The sequence below is a fragment of the Drosophila arizonae genome, chromosome X (assembly GCF_054131065.1).
Source record: "Drosophila arizonae isolate 15081-1271.41 chromosome X, UAZ_ARI_1.0, whole genome shotgun sequence".
Lineage (NCBI taxonomy): Eukaryota > Metazoa > Arthropoda > Insecta > Diptera > Drosophilidae > Drosophila > Drosophila arizonae.
In genome coordinates this window covers 27,848,691-27,866,923 of record NC_142927.1, presented here as the reverse complement: position 1 = coordinate 27,866,923, position 18,233 = coordinate 27,848,691, and the positions used below count along the sequence as shown (strand labels likewise).

Here is an 18,233-nt window from a genome sequence, read left to right as displayed (position 1 = left end):
GGTTAACTGTTTGCTACCACTCTACGTAGCTTGTTAGTCGGACGACTGGCCTATGGCAAATTCTAATTTGGTTCTCTGTCTTTTATTTTATTTTATTTATTTATTTATTTTTTTTTGTATATGCTTTGATCTCGTGACGCTTGTCATTGCACTCGAGACGGACGCTGATCTTCATTTGCGCGCCATGTACGCGACAGGGACTCGGCGGGGCGGGAGCTGGAGCCATGATAATCAATTAACCCTGGCCAAATGGGCAGCCTGGATGGCCTGAGCAGCTGCAGCTGGAGAGGGAACTTTGATATCGAGTCATTTCGCATTTGGTTTGTGCTCTTTTGACGCTTTGTCTTAGACCTGATTGCGGTTCGGGCTTTTACGTGTTGCTGCTGCCATTGGCGCTTTTCAATTTCGCATCGCGGTTAACCTCAAAACACAGCCAACCATTAGCAGTGCATGAAGGCATCTAACAATCCAGACAACATCGCACTCGCACTCGCACTAGAAATCGCGAAATGCGATACTTGTTCTGGCAGAGAGCTGCGAGTTCTGCTTTTCTATTGCTTTGTCTTTGTCTCCTCCTCTTATCATTTCTTCTCTATATAGGTAAGGCTTTTCAGTTGGATGGAGTTTTCTACGTTCACGTATCTATGACATGCTGGGAGAAATCGCAAGAAACTAATTTCACATGATCCACGGTCGACGATCTTCAGCTGCAGATCGATTTACAAGCCGCAGATATTTTAATTATCATTATAATTACACAGAACCCAGCTCGACATGGGAAAAGAAGCTATTGTACGAGTATGCAGGGGAAAAGACGAATACGAGTATTCCAATAGACATTCGAGCTATATTGGAGACTTTTATGAGTTGTTCAGAGAAATGTAAATATAAGTAAATAAATACTATTTGTGGAGCTAGCAATGTGTGCGTGAGCAGTCACGAAAAATGCATTTAAGCACACATTTACCGCAATGAACCGACCAACAATTGTAATTTAAGTTTATAAAATTCCCAAACAACTTGCGGGCTGCATCTTCGCTGGGACTTGGCTGGGGCACGTATCAAAGATTTGTTTTGGGCTTTGCTGCTTGTTTTTTCCATTATTTTGGGAAAGGCGACAGAGTCGGCAGCTGGCCGTGCGGCTAAGTAGGTTAATTTTGACCGGTTTGTGGCAACTGGCAAACGCCATTTGGCCAACAACTGCAGCAGTTGCAGTTGCAGTTGCAGTTGCAGTTACTCCTGCTGATTGACTGCTGAGCTGGGCTGCCTTATTAGCCGTCTACTCTTTTATTTTCCCTCTATCTATTTAATGAAGCAACAAAGCGCTGCAACAACTGCTCTAACGATGCAAATGTCAACGTGGCTGGCCCCAGCCCCTCGGATCTTGTCGATCTTCGATCAGCGATCCTCAATCCTTGCCCTGCGCTGACATTGAATTCCTCTATCGCAGTTCGTTGATCTCGTTAATGCCGGCTAAACAGAACCTTGGCCACCAACAGCCAGCCAGCCAGCCAGCCAGCTAGCCAGCCAGTCAGTCGGTGTATTGATAGATGCAATTACATATACATAAATACACACACACACAGCTGGCGCACATAGATGCGACTATATGCAAATGAGACGCAGTCATTGCATTGTCAGTCTATTTGAAGTGCATGTGTGTAAGTGTGTGTGAGCGTGTGTGTGTATGACATTTTCTGAAACTTTGAAAATGACAGCTGAGCTGTTGCTGCACTTCCTTTTCGGGCATCACTCAATAACATTGAAGATGCTCCAACTCTTTGGCATTTGGCATTTCTCTCGACAATTCCACATTGCAAGTGGCTAACGGGAATCTGGTCATTATACTGGAACTGGAACTATCAATATTTACGAAATCTGAATCAATTTGCCATTGATAAATATTTAATTCAATCTGATTTAATATGCATTTCTCTCACATTGATCACATTTGATTTACAATAATATTTCCGACCTTAAATATGCATACTTTTACTTCCAATTGTGTTTTTATAATTCCTTTATATAACAGTTTCTCCATATATATCTTTCACTTTGATCGCTTTACAGCTTCTATATGAATAGATTCTTCTTCCTTCTGTTGGCTTTTTTTATAAGCTTCTCTCCCTCTCCTGCTCCTTTATTGACTCTTTGTAAATGGATTTCGAATGACAACGTGTGCTGGCTATAAACGATTCAGACAGGTTCTAGTTAATATTATAATCAGTGATCGTAAACATTTTCGTGCTGCAGCCAAGCCACAATCGATTAACAGATTTCCTGACGGTTTCATTCTCCCTCTGTCTGTTTGTCTGCTTGTTCGTCTGTCAGTTTGGACAGTTGCCTAGTGCTAAGTGCGTTTTGGTTCTCCATTGATTTATAAACATCGACTGCATGGATCACTCAATAAGCTAGCTCCGACACTTTTCGACTGGGTCAGGGGTTGAGGCAAGGCAAGGCAGGGCAGCGCAAGGCAGGGCAGGGCTCTGCAGATCTATTTGCATATATAAATATATATATGCATAGATATATATATATATATACTTGGAGCTTTGTATGTGGCGCACCATAAAAGGCCGCCTGGGCGAGAGTTTCGAGTTGAAGCCAAACAAAAGGTAACAATCTTAACTGGCCAGCCCAGCCTCGTTTGGCATGGCCTTAACTGGAGAGCTGCGGAGCTGCAGACCTGAAGAGCTATAGACCTGAAGAGACGTGAGCTAAACTCGAAGCCATTTGGTGTTGTCGCCGTTGCCAGTTGCCAGTTGCCGGTTGCGTGTTATCTCTGGGGCCGCCTTTAGCATAAAACATAAATAGCGACTGCATTCAAATGAGTCTGACAAACAAACTAAACCAAAGCAACAGCCATGGCCACAACAACGTTCACATCCACATCCACATCCACGTCTACGTCCGCATCCACGTCCGAGCTGCAGCCGCATCCATGTCCACATCCACGTTCACGTCTCTCGAATATGGCGCGGGGAAAAAGAATGAAAAATGCAAATACATGCACACACAAAAAAAAAAAAAAAAAAAAAAAAAAAAACAGAGAAGAAACAACAAAAAAACTGAAAAGAACCGAATGCCATGGAGCACTGGACAGCAGCGAACCTCGGCAGGCTGAGCGTTTGGTTTGGCGGCCGCGTGGGCGCTGCATGTGCCACAAATGGCAACGCAAATGCCGCACACTGTGCAAAAAAAAAAAAAAAAAAAAAAGAAAAGGGAAAAACAACAACAAAAGAGCGAAGCTATTAATCGAGCTTTCGCTTTAAGATAGTTTTAAGACAGCTTTGAGATAGCCCAAGCAGAGCTTTAACATTGCTTTAAGATGGTGTAAGCCAGATTTGAGCTAGCTTCAAGTCCGCCTTAAGAGATTTTCCCAGATTGCAAATGTCGAGCTTTTTGTTTTTAATGACAGCTTTAAGCAGTTGTGGTTATTTTTAGCAAAGAATTCAATTCATTTTCAAAGCTTAAGCAAGAGTTAAGCTCTTCAATAGTTAAGCTTTATACAAACTTTCGTAAAGGCTTTTAAGTGTAGGATAAGAAAAAGCTTAATTAAGGGAAAAATAAATATTAAATTTATTTATTTTTTTTTTTTTTAATGACAGACAACATATTTAATTTCTCCCAACTGTACTCTGTGCATAGTTCTTTATGAGCATGAAACAGTGTAGCAAGGAATCGGAATGAGATTTGTGAAGCGTTAAGTTTTTTGTTGCAGTGTGAAGATCGGAGGCTGCGCTGCATTTGCAGCTTGTTAAAGGCCTACTCAATAATTGCAATTATTTCTCATATTTTATGTGCACATTTCAATAATGAAGCCACCAGACAGCCGACAGACAGATGAAGTCAAAGCTAAAGCCGAAGCTGGAGCTGGTGCTGGAGTTGGAGCTGTGGCTGTAGTCAAGGCTGCAGCTGCAGTTGGAGCTGCTGTCGAACGGCGGATGGCCACTGCCATAGCGGGTGCATTTGGGGCGTTTTTAATGAGGCTTAAACTGCCAGTCAGCCGGGCCGTCAGGCAGTGGCCAACGGCAGCCAACTTGGCAATTTGGTCTTTCATTTATGGCTAAATTGCTAAATTTGGTTGACTCCGCGGCGCTGGGTTGTTATCGCATCGATTTAGAATCGATTGATCGATGGCTGCTGGCGCAACTTTCTCGCCAACGATGGCATTCCTTCAGCAATGCTCTGCCCCCATTTTGCCATCCGGCATCCGATAGTTTGGCCAACCATTCACCCGATACCCGCCGGCCTAATGTGTGAGTGTGTGTGTGTGGTTGTGTGTGTGCTATCGCTAATGGTGTGCACTTAATGGCCAAAATGAAATGTGTATTTCGCTTCTCTGCCCAATTCAATTGCCCAATTGCTCAACAGTTTTCTATTTTCAGTTTTCTATTTTCAGTTTTCAGCTAGTCTGCCCTAGCAAATTGCCAAGTTTCCTACGGTACTAATGCCGTTGCCCAAATGGATGCCCAAAATGCTGCCTGAAGTGTGCAAATCTCGGCCGTAATGAACCACAGCAGCTCCCTGACTAAAACGGCATCTAACACACCATTAAATATCATTTGTTATGCCAAATTGTCTACGAGTGTATTTTGGTCGGAATGCTATCAATTCTGATACTGGCTGTCCATACGGGGATTTCGTGTCGTCTGATGATTGTTCTGCTGCCCAAGCTGCGGCTAATAGCTGCAGATAAGCCGTGATTATATGAAAGTTCTGTTAGCCCGCAGCTGTAGAAGATCTTTAGCAGCTAGATGAACGGAAAATCATAATTAATTTTCTCACTCTGAGTCTGCAGATTGGCCTTTTCCCCTCATTCGGCATAAGTATTTACAATAAGAATGTTTAATAATAGAGTGAGCCAATGGCTATAATCCTTTGGCATCCTACACTCGAGGTGTTGTGTTGTGTGTGTGTGTGCGTGCGTGAATTGCGGCTGATGGCAGCTTTCAGGCCTAGTCGGCAGGCCGTCAGCGAAAAACGAAAAATAAATGTGATGACAGACATTTGGACTGATTGACTGATGGGCATTAAGTAGCTAAAATTGCATAACATTCGCGACCAGCAGCGAGAACAGCAGCCTGGCCAGCCCAGCATCCAGCCATCCATCCAGCCATCGGCAACATCTTTGTCTTAGTCTTTGACTTTGACTTTGGCGCTGCGTTCGATGTTGGCCTTTGTTTAGTTTTGCTTGGTTTTGCTTGGGCCATTCGCCAGTCGTATTGATGGCAGTGCCGCTGATGTTTAATGCTAATCCCAGTGTCTGTCAGTCTGTCAGTCTGTCAGCTGCCAGTGGGTAGGTGCCTCAACAGCAGCAGTGGCAGCACTTACAGCCGGAGGAGCTGCACCAGCCTCAGCCAGCAGCTGCAGGCGAAGTTATTGTTACTGTTATTGTTGTTGTTGTTGCTGCTGCTGCTGCTGGCAGACGAAGATGAAGCTGGCATTGTTGGCAGCCTGGCAGCCTGGGCAGCCTGGCTAGCAACCATCGCCGGCATTTTCATAAAGTCAGCAAACAAATGACAAGCTGCGAGTGCTTGGACTCTGCCTTCAACTCCTTTTCTAGCGCTGGCCTCGACTTCGTCTATCTCTGCTTGAATCTCCTAGCCAAACTCTTTCGCTAGCTATTCAAATAAGCCGCATCATGTGTGTTAGCTGAATTCGCTAGTGGATGCTGCTCCAGTTCCTACTTAAGGCACTACAGCTGAATCCACTTGAAGATTTCTTTCCATTTTCCTTGCCCATGCTCAGCTTCGTTCATCTTACTCTTCCTTTCATATCCTTGCCATCTTCGGCTCTTCTAATTGTCTTCAGTTTCACCTAGGCACATCTAGACATTCATTTTAAGTTTTATCTTGAATTCCTTCCCTTGTCTGCCGTCTCCTGCTTTGACTCGCGTGTCTTTTAAAACTTTTTCATCTGCTGACATATCTCCAGCTTCATCGCCTCTAACTCCTCCTCTGCGGCATGCACCTACGCCGTCTGCCTCATTAGCAGCCTCCTTTCGAATCTGGCAAGGATCAGCTCTATTCCAATTACTCTTGTTTTCAGTTCATCTCTCTGCCATCATCAGCTTCCTGGTCTCTAAGTTCCTCGTGCTGCGCTCATTAGCAGCCCGAACAGCGAACTTTGTGTGACAATTTGTACCACACAATGGAACGCATTGTTAGCAGAACTCTTAGATCGCCTCGTCGTTGTCCCTCCCCCCCCTCGGCGGGTGTATCCGTTACTTGGCTGTTAGAGTTACCGCTGCTGTTGGCCATTTGTTCTTGTTGTTTGTTTGACGCTCGAAATTGCCCATAAAGTACAAAAATGTATGTGCCAGGCCATTGGCAATGACCACAGCAGAAGCAGCAGCAACAGCAACAGCACCAGCAACAGCAACAGCAACAACAGCAACAACAGCAGCAGCAACAGCAGCAACTTGGACAACTAGCAACAGGAACCAGAACAATATTTAGCCAAGTTCATGAAGCGAACACTTTGTCGTTGGCAAAGTTTGCCGCAATCGTAGTACTGGTTGCTGTTGTTGCTGTTGTTGTTGTTGTTGTTGCTGCACGCAATTTGGAATTTATTTGCACAATAATTGGCAAGCTGAATCAATAAACGCTTGCGGGCAGCCAAAAGCAATAAATTCACAATTGCCACTTCTAAATGACGATAATGAACACGAGCATCATCGTGTTTAATCCCGATGATGATGATGATGCCGCTGCGGGCCAGAGGGCGCACAATGCGAGCAGCGATGAGAAATGACCCAATAAGCCAGGCGAATAAATGAAAACGCGGCGCGAGAGGTGCAGAAAAAAAGGGAAATTGAATTTGCAGGCGAAAACAATCGATAAATTTATATCGATTTATGCGAGATTGCCTCGTGGCTTGCTGGCTTGCTTGCCAGCACATAAATCAGACGGCAGCTAGGCAATTAAAGCTGAAAATAAGTGCAAGATAAATATGAAATTTCGCACTTATCGATAATTGAACGTTGATCGATAAGTAATTGAGCGAGTGTGCTAATTGCAGGCAAATGTGTGCCACTTTCCCAGCTCATAGCTGGTGGGGCGTGGTTGGTTAACGAACAATCGAATGGCAAAGAGCAAATGCAATTTAAGCATTTTGTGTCCAAGTCGAGCAAACAAAGCTCAGCGGAAATGGATGGAGTCGAGCTGATAAGCGCGATAAAGGCTCAGAGCCAAACGGCCAACAAAACGAGCCACCAACAGCAAATAAACCAGTGCTCCGCACGAAGAACGGTCAACGATTTGTGGCACACACATGCGACCCAAAGTTGCCAGATACAAGCGAGAGATACGCGCAGTTTTGTGGCAGCAACAACTTCCTCATACCAACAGCAGTAGCAAGCAGCATCCAGGCAAGCAGGCAACGAGACAGCGAGAGAGAGAGAGAGAGAGAGAGAGAGAGAGTAAGACTAGCTCGCCGTCAGGGGGCTGGTGCATAGCTTAATTAGTGCAATATAGTGGCGAGTTCGTTGCCTAAGTCTTTTGTGTGTGCCTCGCTGCAATTGAAGCGAATAGCGCACGGTTGTTGCCAAAGACTTTTGTTTTCAGATGTTATCAAAATATTGACGCCAAGACCACAAATCACAAACGAGCAGCAGCAACAGCTGCAAGCACCGTTACGGCAAGCGCAAGTTCGTTGCCTAAGTCTTTTGTTTTCATTGATCGAAGCAGTGAGAGCTTTCCAGCTGCATGCCAATAGAACAGTTGCAAGCGGCTTGGCTGCCCATGTCCATGCCTCTTGTTGTTAACTATCAGAATAATGACAGGTTCGTTGCCCAAGTCTTTTGTTTTATTGCCCGAAATAGTTGCAAGTTTGTTGCCCAAGTCTTTTGGCTGCTAGCTATCAGAATAGTGATGGGTTCGTTGCCTAAGTCTTTTGTTTTCATGCCATCATAATATTGATGTGAGGTGCTGAAGCGCAGCGTTCACGCCCAAAGCACACACACACTCAGCCCACAAATCTGTATCCAGCATCCAATGCCGCAAGCACCGTTACAGCGCAGCCTTCAAACCGTCGAGGCCGTTGAGGCCGCCGCCTGCCCGAGCAATAATCAAAAGGCGAATTAAAAATAGACATAGAAATTAATTGCAATGGCAGCGGCCAAGCAACGATGTGGCCAACGGGGTGCGGCTGCGACAGCTAAACGCATCTTGGCATCTTTGTGGCATTGGCATGAAGATGCATCTACAGCTGCATCAGATAATGAATTATATGGTGAGCGGCAGGGAGTGGGAGCGGGCGAAATGAAAGAAAGATTGTGAGACGAGCTCTGCGCTGGACCGACTCTGACTAGGCGTTGGGGCGTTGTTTCTGCTGGAATTGTTGCCGCCTGTCTTTTGTCTTGGAGCGGCTGGCTGCTCTTCTTCTTCTATTTTGAAAGCGGCAATTCATTTTCGTTTTGTCAGCAGCAACAGCACCAAGAAGAAGAAAAAGAAGAAGAATAACAAGAAGAAGAAGAAGAGCAGCAACACTTAATTGTTGGCGAGTCGTCAACAGTTGGTGGTGCAAACAAATCAAAAGCAACGTTCAGCGGCCTGTTGGCGGCAACTACTGCTGCTGCAACAACAGCAACTGTTGGTGCTGTCTAAGCGTTGCTCGCATTACTCAATGTCATTGAAAGCCGCCAACGCTGCCGCCAAAGCTAAACTTGCGGCTGATCGTCAATTAGGTGGGGACCAAAGACCACTGACATTTATCTGCAGCCACGCAGCCCTAATTGTGAAGTATGGCCGGCAACAGTTGCAATCATTGCTGCCAGCCCAGCACCGGCCCAGCACCGGCCTAGCTAGCTCAGTCAGTCAGTCAGTTTGAGTGACTAATTGCCAACTGATTGCAGCGCAACGCTTTGCCTTATAAATAGGCCCAGCAGCAGCAGCAGCAGCAGCGGATCACAGCTGAGCCGAGTGTCCAGTGCCCAATGCCGATTGCAGCAACAGCGATTAGATGCTGCCGCTGCCAGCCCCCAATAGCAACATTAAGTGCAGTTAATCAACTGCAGATCGCTGCAGCTCAGCAACACCTGCCATTGGCATCTGAGTGCCAGGTTTAAGTAAAAGCTGCCCAAAACCATCGCAGCGCGCTCTCTTCTGCTGCGAAAATGAACTCCGATTCGCGCAGACTCGATGAGGCGAAATCGACTTGGATTCGCATCGGGATGGCAACTTACCTTCAGAAGTTGCAGCTCGAAATGTGATGCCGATGAAAACTGTAAATTGAAATGGAAATAAAAATACAGTTAGTTGAAGTTTGTGGCATTTCATTGAGAGAGAATGCTTACAGTAGAATATGCTAATACCAAAAATAATGTCTTAGAAGTAACACTAAATTTTATAGCTAAATAGCTTAATCTGTGTCTGGACTCATTTGCATTTGATAAACAAAATTATTGTATATACTTAACAGACAGATGGGCAGATGGGCGTGGTTAGTTAAATTCAATTTGTCTTGAAGTTTGAATTGATTATATGTATATTTATGGAAACTCCTAGCCTTTTTATAGTATATACAATATATTAATAGATATTACGAATATCCTGCTCCAATTTTCAATCAAGCAGGAGTATATTCACGCCTTGGAAATAAATTTAGTAACTTATCAACAAACATCAATTTTTATGTATATATCTCCAACAAAGTGCTCAGCAGTTACATCTATATTAAAATCTGAGTAGATAGTCTGAAAATCCCAGCTAATTTACAACTCAATTCGAACTTTATGGGTCTCTCAGCATTACTCTGAATAATCGCCCTGGGAAAATTAGCATAACAAATACTGTCAAGATATTAAAAAGCATGTTTATTCTGAGTGGGTCTTGGTTTATCTCCGACTTGAAAGATATTGTTTTTGCTTCTGTTGGCTTTGTTTTTTTTTTTTTTTTTTTTTTTTTTGGAGGTAGGCCGTTCAATGCATGTAAAGCCCATGCATAAATCTTTAAGTCCCATCTTACAGCATTTCCCCAAAAATAGTCAAGCTTCTTCGCTTTCAACTGCCACTCTACAGCAGCAGCAGCTTTCTTTGGCTGTAGCTAATCGGACGGACACATCTCGGCCGCATCTTTCAACGCTGCGCGTAAACAATGCGCCTTAATTATTAGTTATTCCCGAATCTGATCATAATAACAATCAGGGGAAATGCACTTTATGGACGAGCATGCAGCTGGGCAAGCGCGGAAAACGAGTTTTTTCGATTTTCATTTTGATTTTGATTTTTTTCATTTTCTTCATTTTTTTTTTTTTAATTTAAGCTACTTTTCTTTGGCTTTGAAGATGAACAGCAGGCGAATGCATATTTGAACTTATTTGATGGTCAGCTGTGAGCTGTGAGCTGCTGTTGTAGTTGTAGTTGTTGTTGGTGCTGCTGCTGTTGTTGCGGCATTGTCATCATCATTATGATCATTATGCCGTTGGCTGGCAGTTGCTTCATTCTGGTTTCCAGCAGCGGCAACAACATGTTCTTCGGCTAGTAAACCGCTAGCTAACCGAAGGCCCCGACCCGGCCCGCTTGCTTTGGCTGAAAAGTTGCTGCGTAACGGTATCTACTACTCGCAGCAGCTCCCAGCTAGCGCGCAGCTCGTCTAATGGGTTATTGATATACGCGCTGACTGGCTGAGAAAAAATAGACGCAAAGCAAAGCAAAACAAAACAAAGCAAAGCAAAACAAAACAAAATAACACAGAAGGGAATGAAGAATTGGAAAAGCGAACAAGCGAACAGGCGAACGTATTGCCATGCCACGCCCATATCGACCCGACCCCTGGCAGCCACCAAGCAATAAGCAGACGGCCAGCCCACCTGGCCTCTAGTTTGGTGGGGCACTCGCCGCCAAGTCGTCAAGTCATCATTCAATCGACTGCAGCAACAGCAGCAGCAGCGAGTGGAAAGTGCAAAAAGAAATTGTTTCGCTGCATGAGGCAGCCGGAGATCGGGACATGGACTAGCGGATATATTTGCATGCCACCAATAACAACAACAGCAACAACAGCCACCACAGCAGCATCTACAGCAACTATAGCAACAGAAACAGCCACGGCAATAACATGCTGAGTAATTAAAGTAACAACTACAGCACGAACAATTAAAAACAAAGACAGCCAGAGACAGAGCGAGAGAGAGAGAGAGAGCGAACAAGATCTGGAGACAGGAACATGACGTGTCGTGTCTTCCTCGAAGCCAGCAAAAAAAAAAGAAAAAATCTTATATATATCCACTAGTATATACATATAAGTTCATATAAAGTTGCAGCTACAATAACAATAAATGTTTGCTTTCTATTTGATTACTTGACCGAATTTGAAAAAAAAAAAAAAAACAAAAGACTTAAGACACAAACTTGGCCAAGCAATGCTATGCGGCAGGTTAGTTGGGCGGCATTCCCATTAAGCTCTATGCAAATGTGCAACGCCTGGCTGAGCGGCTGCCACCACTGTGGTGCGGTGGTGCTGCTGTGAATAACAAAAGGCACAAGCAGCGGCAGCGGCAGAGGCAGAGAAAAAAAAAACGATGCCAGCTCACTGCAGTTGCTCCAATTTCCAAAAGAAAATTCTATGGAGCGCGGCAGGTAATAGATAGATAGATAGAGAGAGAGAGAGAGAGAGAGAGTGGGAGAGGCACTCAGCGAGAGAGAGGGCACTTGGCATTCGCACACTCCAAAAATATACTCTACTCACACACACACACACACACATACAGTTGGAGTGAGGCATTTGCATGCTGCCCAAGTCTAATTAAAGCTCAGGCGCTGCTCATTAAAACTACGGCCTAGTGGCTCAACGAATGAGCACACAACCACTAATATACAGTTGAACTGGGCTCTTGTCCGCTGGACACGTCAAGTGCAATGATATCATTTAGCAGCATGTTGAAATCAAAAAAAAAAAAAAAAAAAAAAAAAATTAAATAAAAAGAAAAGAAAAGAAAAATGAGCAAGAAGAAGAAGCAGAAGAGACGAGCACTACGCCCAACTTGAAATGACACTCGAAATGGGAACACTTTCACACGTTGCACGGACAATGGCACAAGTGCTGGAAGTGTAGCTGTTAATCCAGCTCCGGCAAGTGCTTTCCACTTCTGCGGCTCATCATCATAAATGTCCAACATGATGCCGCGAGTCATCATCATTCAATCATTCAAACGCCAGCCGTGAGCTGCTAATCAAGTTAGTTATTTAAATTTGTTTGCTTTTTTTTTTTTGAGAAAAGAGAGAACTGAATATTACGAATTCTTTTTTCTGTCATCTTTATGGCATAGAGAATGCGAATTATAACAAGGCCAGGCTTTGTATATGGCTTCAGAACTTTTGTCGTGGAATTTGTAAATGGAATAGTATTTCGGATGCTAAATTCTCACTCGCTTGTTTGTCTTTGTGACAGAACTTGAAATGGAAATTGTAGAAAGCAAAGCTGAATTTATAGAAATCAATGAATAGCTGCTCTTAGGCTGACTCAGCTGCTAATAAATGACGCCTAAGCTTCCCTTTTGTGACTTGGCTTATAACTGCTGATTCCATCAAGAACCAATAAACCTCGATTTCTGTAGCTAGTTTGCCTTTCCTTTAGATAATAAACTACTTCTCCATCATATCTGCAATGCCTATAAAAAAAAGAGCTAGCTCTAGGAATTCGAATATTTGTCCGGCCCATTGAAATACCCGATATCTAGAGGAGGACCTCAACTGTTGCCCTATATACACTCCTCTCACTTCATGGTCTTTCTCTCAACTCGTCTTCGATCCACACCCTCGTGCGACCATTGTGTTTTGATTCTTTGTTGTGCGTTGAATAATTTGATGGCCTAATTGGGAACTGTTGTTGAAAGTTGAGTCAGCTCTGACAGATTCTGCGACAATCAAATTCATAATGGGCGACGCGAACAAAGCCAACCGTAGAATCTTTTTCCATTTGGCTTAGAGGGCGCGTAGTTAGCTACAAATAAAGCCGAGTGAGCGGTCAGTGGGGCGTGCTGTGAACAAAGAAGAAGAAGAAAAACAACCGTTGACTAGCACAGATTCCAGACAGCCTCCCCCCCTCTAAAAGAAAACGAAAATATTTGAGGTGGAACCAGCCAAAAAAAAAAAAAGAATAGAAAAGAAAATTCTGAAAAAAACTGCCAGCTCATCATTTGCAGCATTTTGCGACATGGAATTTGGAATTGGAACAGGCAGAAAAAAAAAACAAAAACAAAAGGAAAATGGCAAAGCAGAAGTTGCAACTCAGCGAGTGTTTAAGCGATTTGAGCTTGAGTACACTCATATATACACACACTCACACACGCGCACTCAACACATGTATCGCTGACCATTCAACAGGCTCTTGAGCTGTTCGCTGTTTGAAGAGCTTTAAGAACTGGGCGCAAAGTGTTTTGCCAGCTATTTTACCATTTATCCAATTGTATATTTGTACATTTCTTCAATTGTCTAGTTGTTCGGGCCCATGGCTCGCGAATCAATTGTCGCAACAGGTGCTGAATTCGTGAACTTAATTTGCTCAGAGTGCCTCAACAGCTGCTGGGATTGCTACAGTTGCTCTGGCTGGCTGCTGCTGCTGCTGCTGCTGCTCAGAATGTGGGTCAGCGCCACAGCAACAACAATGCCAAAGAACAACTCCAACTTCAACTCGAACAGCAACAGCAACAGCAACAACAACTCTTAACTGTGCCACAGCGCATTCAGTTACAACTGCCGCAGCGAAGCGGCACCAAACCCGAAACGAAATGAGCCGCCAGAGCCACCAAATGGCTGAGCCACTGATGGCCGAAATGTGAGACAGGATGAACAAGCATCTTGTTGTTGCGGTTGCCGTTGTTGTTGTAGTTGCTGTTGCATTTTCTTCTTCTTATTTTTCCTTTTAGTGGCAGTTGCTTGTGTGTAGGCAGTAGACAAGTTCTTAAAGGAAGAAAAAAAAAAAAAAAATAATAATAAAATAAAAACAAAAATAGCGGCTCGGAACAGGCAAAGAAAACTTCTTGCAACTGGTGCATCACATTTTGCATAGCTGCTGCATGAGATGGCGCACTTAGATATGAATATGCTGTTCTTTTCCCCACTTAAAGAAAGCAGCCACAATTTGTCGAAACTTAGCTGAAGTGAGAGAAGCCTAAATGGATTTGTGGCCATGAGTAAAATTTAATGATATGTGATTTAGCAACGAAAAGTCATAGAAGCTCTTTAGAGTGGTTAAGTAGAGAAGAAGTAGAAGTAGGACAAAAGTGGAGCTTAAGACTAAACGCAATTGAAATTGAGTGTGAAATGCGTTTTTTTATAATTTAACTAATAAATTCTCATTACTGAATTTCTATTCTATTATTGATATCTAAAAAATGGTTTTATAAACCACATACATAGATTAAAGCTCAACCTAACTTCCCTTGCTTCCTGTCTTGAGTTGGCTATCTGTTAGCTGTATATCATATCATATATATACATATATGTGGTTCATTGTGAGCTGTTTGAATATTCGATCTTATCAATTACTTAAATATTTGCTTTAACTCTTCTTCTCTCCTCTACTTCAGCCCAATGTAAACTCGATCTCGATTTTATAGAGCTTCAATTAGCTTCGCTTGAGCTCGATCTACATTTAGTTTTCACTATTTAACTCTTCTGTTGTTGTTGTTGCTTTTATTTGTTTGTATTCTAATCTAATCAAAATCGATTTCATCAATTTCCGCTGCGAAACTTGGCAACTTGATTGCCAGCAAATGAACTGAAACACATTTAAAAGTGGGCCAAGAAACAAAAAAAAAAAAAAGCTTTTAGCGCTTGACGTTTAGTTAAAGCTGTTGTTGCTGTTGTTGTTGTTGTTATCGGCATTTTCTCATGTATTTTTGGTTAGTGTTGCTGGCTTTCTTAAGCCTCTGGCAGATGTGGGTCAGCTCCGTAGCTCTCCACCCCAACGACCCACCCGCCCGACACGCATCTCGTGCAGATGGCGACGCAGAATGAACGACAGATAACGACAGAGAAATCTCTTTCTTTTGCTGGCCGTCATGTGGCGGGTGGTGGTGGGTGGAGGTGGTTGTTGGTGTGTGAAGGGGCTGCTTAATGTTGCGGGCGGCTGGTCGTAATTTCTTTGGTCTTGTGGTCTGTGTGGCCTGCTGCAATTAAACGTTTTTCCACTTAAATGCAAATGCATTTCGCTGGCAAGTTCGTTGCTTAAGTCTTTTGTTTTGGGGCATGCAACGCGTACCGTTTCGCTCTAATGTTAAACCGCTTTTATGGCTGCCATTCTATTTCTTGGGGGCTCTTTTACGATTCGATTATAAAGCAACAAGTCATTTTTATACAACATTATTACGTTATTTCCGGGGCGGCACACTGTAGGTGTGTGTGTGTGTGTGTATGAAAGAACAATAAACTTTAATTTCAACAAAGTCAACTCGCATTTTTTGGCTTCTGCTCAAGATGTGCTCACATGTATGTGTGTGTGTGTAAAGCTATAAAAGTAAACGCCGGCCGAGTGGCGCAGTGGGTAGGTGCAGTGCACTGCGCCATGTGGCGGTAGGGGCGTGGGGGGCAGCTAGTTATTTCTTTGGGGGCTGCTGCTGCTCCGCATTTCAGTTCTTTTTGCTGCGTGCGCTTTTTTTCATAATTTTGTTGTTGTAGTTTTTTTTTTTTAATGCGTTTCTCATGCTCTCGGCCCGTTGCTTTTTGCTGCTGCTTTTCGTTGTGTTTGTGTGTGTGCGTATCTGTGTGTCTTTCTTTTACACTAAATGCTTTCCTAATGAATTGGGTGACCAGCAACGACGACGTCGACGCTGACGACGATGGCGGCCCGGTAATAACGGTTAATTGCGTTAATGACTTTAACAGAAAATATAAAGCGCAGGCATTAAAATAATAAAAAAAAAAAACTAAAGTAAAGTAGACAAAGTAGACAAAAAGAAAGAGCATTAAATGTGCCATTGCTGCGAGCGCATGTATGTTTGCTTGTGTGTGTGTGTATGTGTGCCTGTGTAAGAGAGAGAGCGTGTCCAGCTGGGTGGCTTTAGACTTAGGGGGTTTGGGTCTTGCCTGCATTTTCCAATGAATTGAAAATGGCGCAAGTTGTGCAAAGCCAAAGCTGCGACTGCGGGCAATGGAAGTGAGTGCTCATCCTGCCACACACACACACACACACATTTGCTCGCTCATACATGCACTAAAGAAATACGCATGCAGTATGTGTACTCATATATGATTTTATTCACATTAGAATTCAAGTTTGTTGCCTAAGTCTTTCGTTTGGTGCCTGTATACGAAGGTTTACAGGTTTCTGCTTTATTATTTCGTACATAATGATAATATCATCATTTGATATGTATACATATCTCTTGAGTGGTACTGCTCTATGCTCTAGCTAGGTAAGAAAAACGTTATCTTCCCAGCGACGTTCGCTTCACATAAATTTCTTCATTATTGTATGCAATTTATTTTTATTTTATTATTTTACAGTTTTGAAATTTATATAATTATTTATTTTAATTTTTAATATTTCAGATAGTTTAATTTACTTGACTGAATTAAAAAAAAAAAAGAAAGAAAGATAATCAAAGAACTTTAACAAAGGAACTTTATTGTTTTATTATTATTTGATATATTGTGTTTTTTTTCTTTTTTTTTTTATATTTAATACATATATATTTATATAATTGAGTTAATATGATTTTTCGGGAGTTTTATTTTCTAATTTTATATTTTCTGCATTATATTTTTATTTGATTGATTTTTAAAATATCATAACTGATAATATCAAATATGAATTTGAATAGAATTATATTTGTATATTATATTTTAGCAGTTTATATATATTCTTTGTTTAGTTTAGTAAATATTATTCTTGTGAAATGTAACATTTACTAGGAGATGTTAACCAGTATTTCTCATAACTGTTCATTTACCAGTTTTCTTTCGTACGACCTTCATGTACATGTTTGGCATTATATTGTAAGTTTCCATTTTCTTAGCTGTTCTTTTTTGTTTCATTTCGGTTTTTGCAACACTTCTTAAAATTACGGAATACCATAAAAAAAATGTATAAAAAAATTCAGCACTTGTTGAGTTTTGAACTTCACAGGCATTTGGAGTTTTGCTTACCTTCGTTATGTTTATATTGCACAATAAATTGAGTTAAGAGTTCTGTTTGTTCTCTTGTTGATGGTGTTTCTGGAGAAGGCTTTATGTTTTCGTTGACCTTCTTCGGTTTGTATGCGTTGGCTACGAAAATCCTTTCGCGTGTTTTTTTTTATTTGTTTGTTGATTTTTTTTAGTATTGATGAACAGAAAAAAATGCTTGCACTTTCACACTTTCGACACTTTGTTGAGCGCTGTGGGGCACAAGGAGGTGTCTAGTACTCAAATCCGAATGCCACCAAATGTTGCAATGTTGCACACTACCAAGTTCACTAGGAGCACACAGAGTTGTTAAAAAAAAAAAAAGTATTTAGTATGTCCACGCTAATGCTGCTGCTGCTGCTGATGATGCTGCTGCTGCTGCTGCTACTGCTGCTGATGCTAATGCTGACTCGACTCGGCGCTGTTGGCACTTCAATTGCATCACGCGCAATGGCTGGTGGGCCAGCGAGTGCGCCACTTTTATGCTTTTCCCAGAGGTCTCCACAGCGAAGAAGAACCAGCTGGGAGAGCGCACAAGAACAGCGGCAGAGAAAGCGACGCCGGCGTCGTCGTCATCATGTTAAGAAAGCTATGCAGCAGCACCAGCACCAGCAGCAGCAGCGACAGCGATAGCGTCAGCAACAACAACAGCAACAACAGCAGAAGCAGCAATGCAAACGCACGAAGCAGAAGCGAAGAAAAGCGCGAGCCCATTTCTACTTTACACACACACACACACAGTTACATACACACGTACACACATTTACATGGGCACTCACACAGACACGGTCGAGCGAGCGTTGCGCCTCTTCTGCAGAACAAGAAAGAGTTCACAAAGCTGAGAACGAGAGAGCGCGCTCTCCAAACTTACAACAACTATAGCGCACGCGCGCACACACACTCTCCACGGAGAGTTGGATTCGAGGCGACCTCAAGTTTAACAGCAACAGCAACAGCAGAGCCAGCAGCATTAACAGCACTCGCTGCTCGTAGCATTGAACTTGAACAACAGAGCGCCCACTGTTGCGGGCTGCGAGACAAGCAGCTCGCACGTCGCTCTCCGCTCTCCGCTCGCCGTTCGCCGTTCGCCTTACTTTGCTGTTGTCTCAACATTACATGCTGAGAG

The 18,233-nt window shown here is 43.0% G+C and overlaps 1 protein-coding gene across 2 annotated transcripts in view; it reads right to left on the bottom strand.

Moving 5' to 3' along the window:
• tyn (trynity) overlaps positions 1-17,583 on the bottom strand; it is a 40,760-nt gene extending 23,177 nt beyond the window's left edge. Inside the window, exons 1-2 of one of the 2 annotated variants that reach the window (XM_018017074.2) lie at positions 17,090-17,583; positions 9,188-9,226 (exon numbers count right to left, since the gene is read on the bottom strand). The gene's annotated coding sequence lies outside the window, so the exon portion shown is untranslated. The remainder of the gene's footprint in view (positions 1-9,187; positions 9,227-17,089) is intronic. The other variant, XM_089475605.1, reaches the window with a different exon arrangement.
• Between the last annotated feature and the right edge of the window lie 650 nt (positions 17,584-18,233).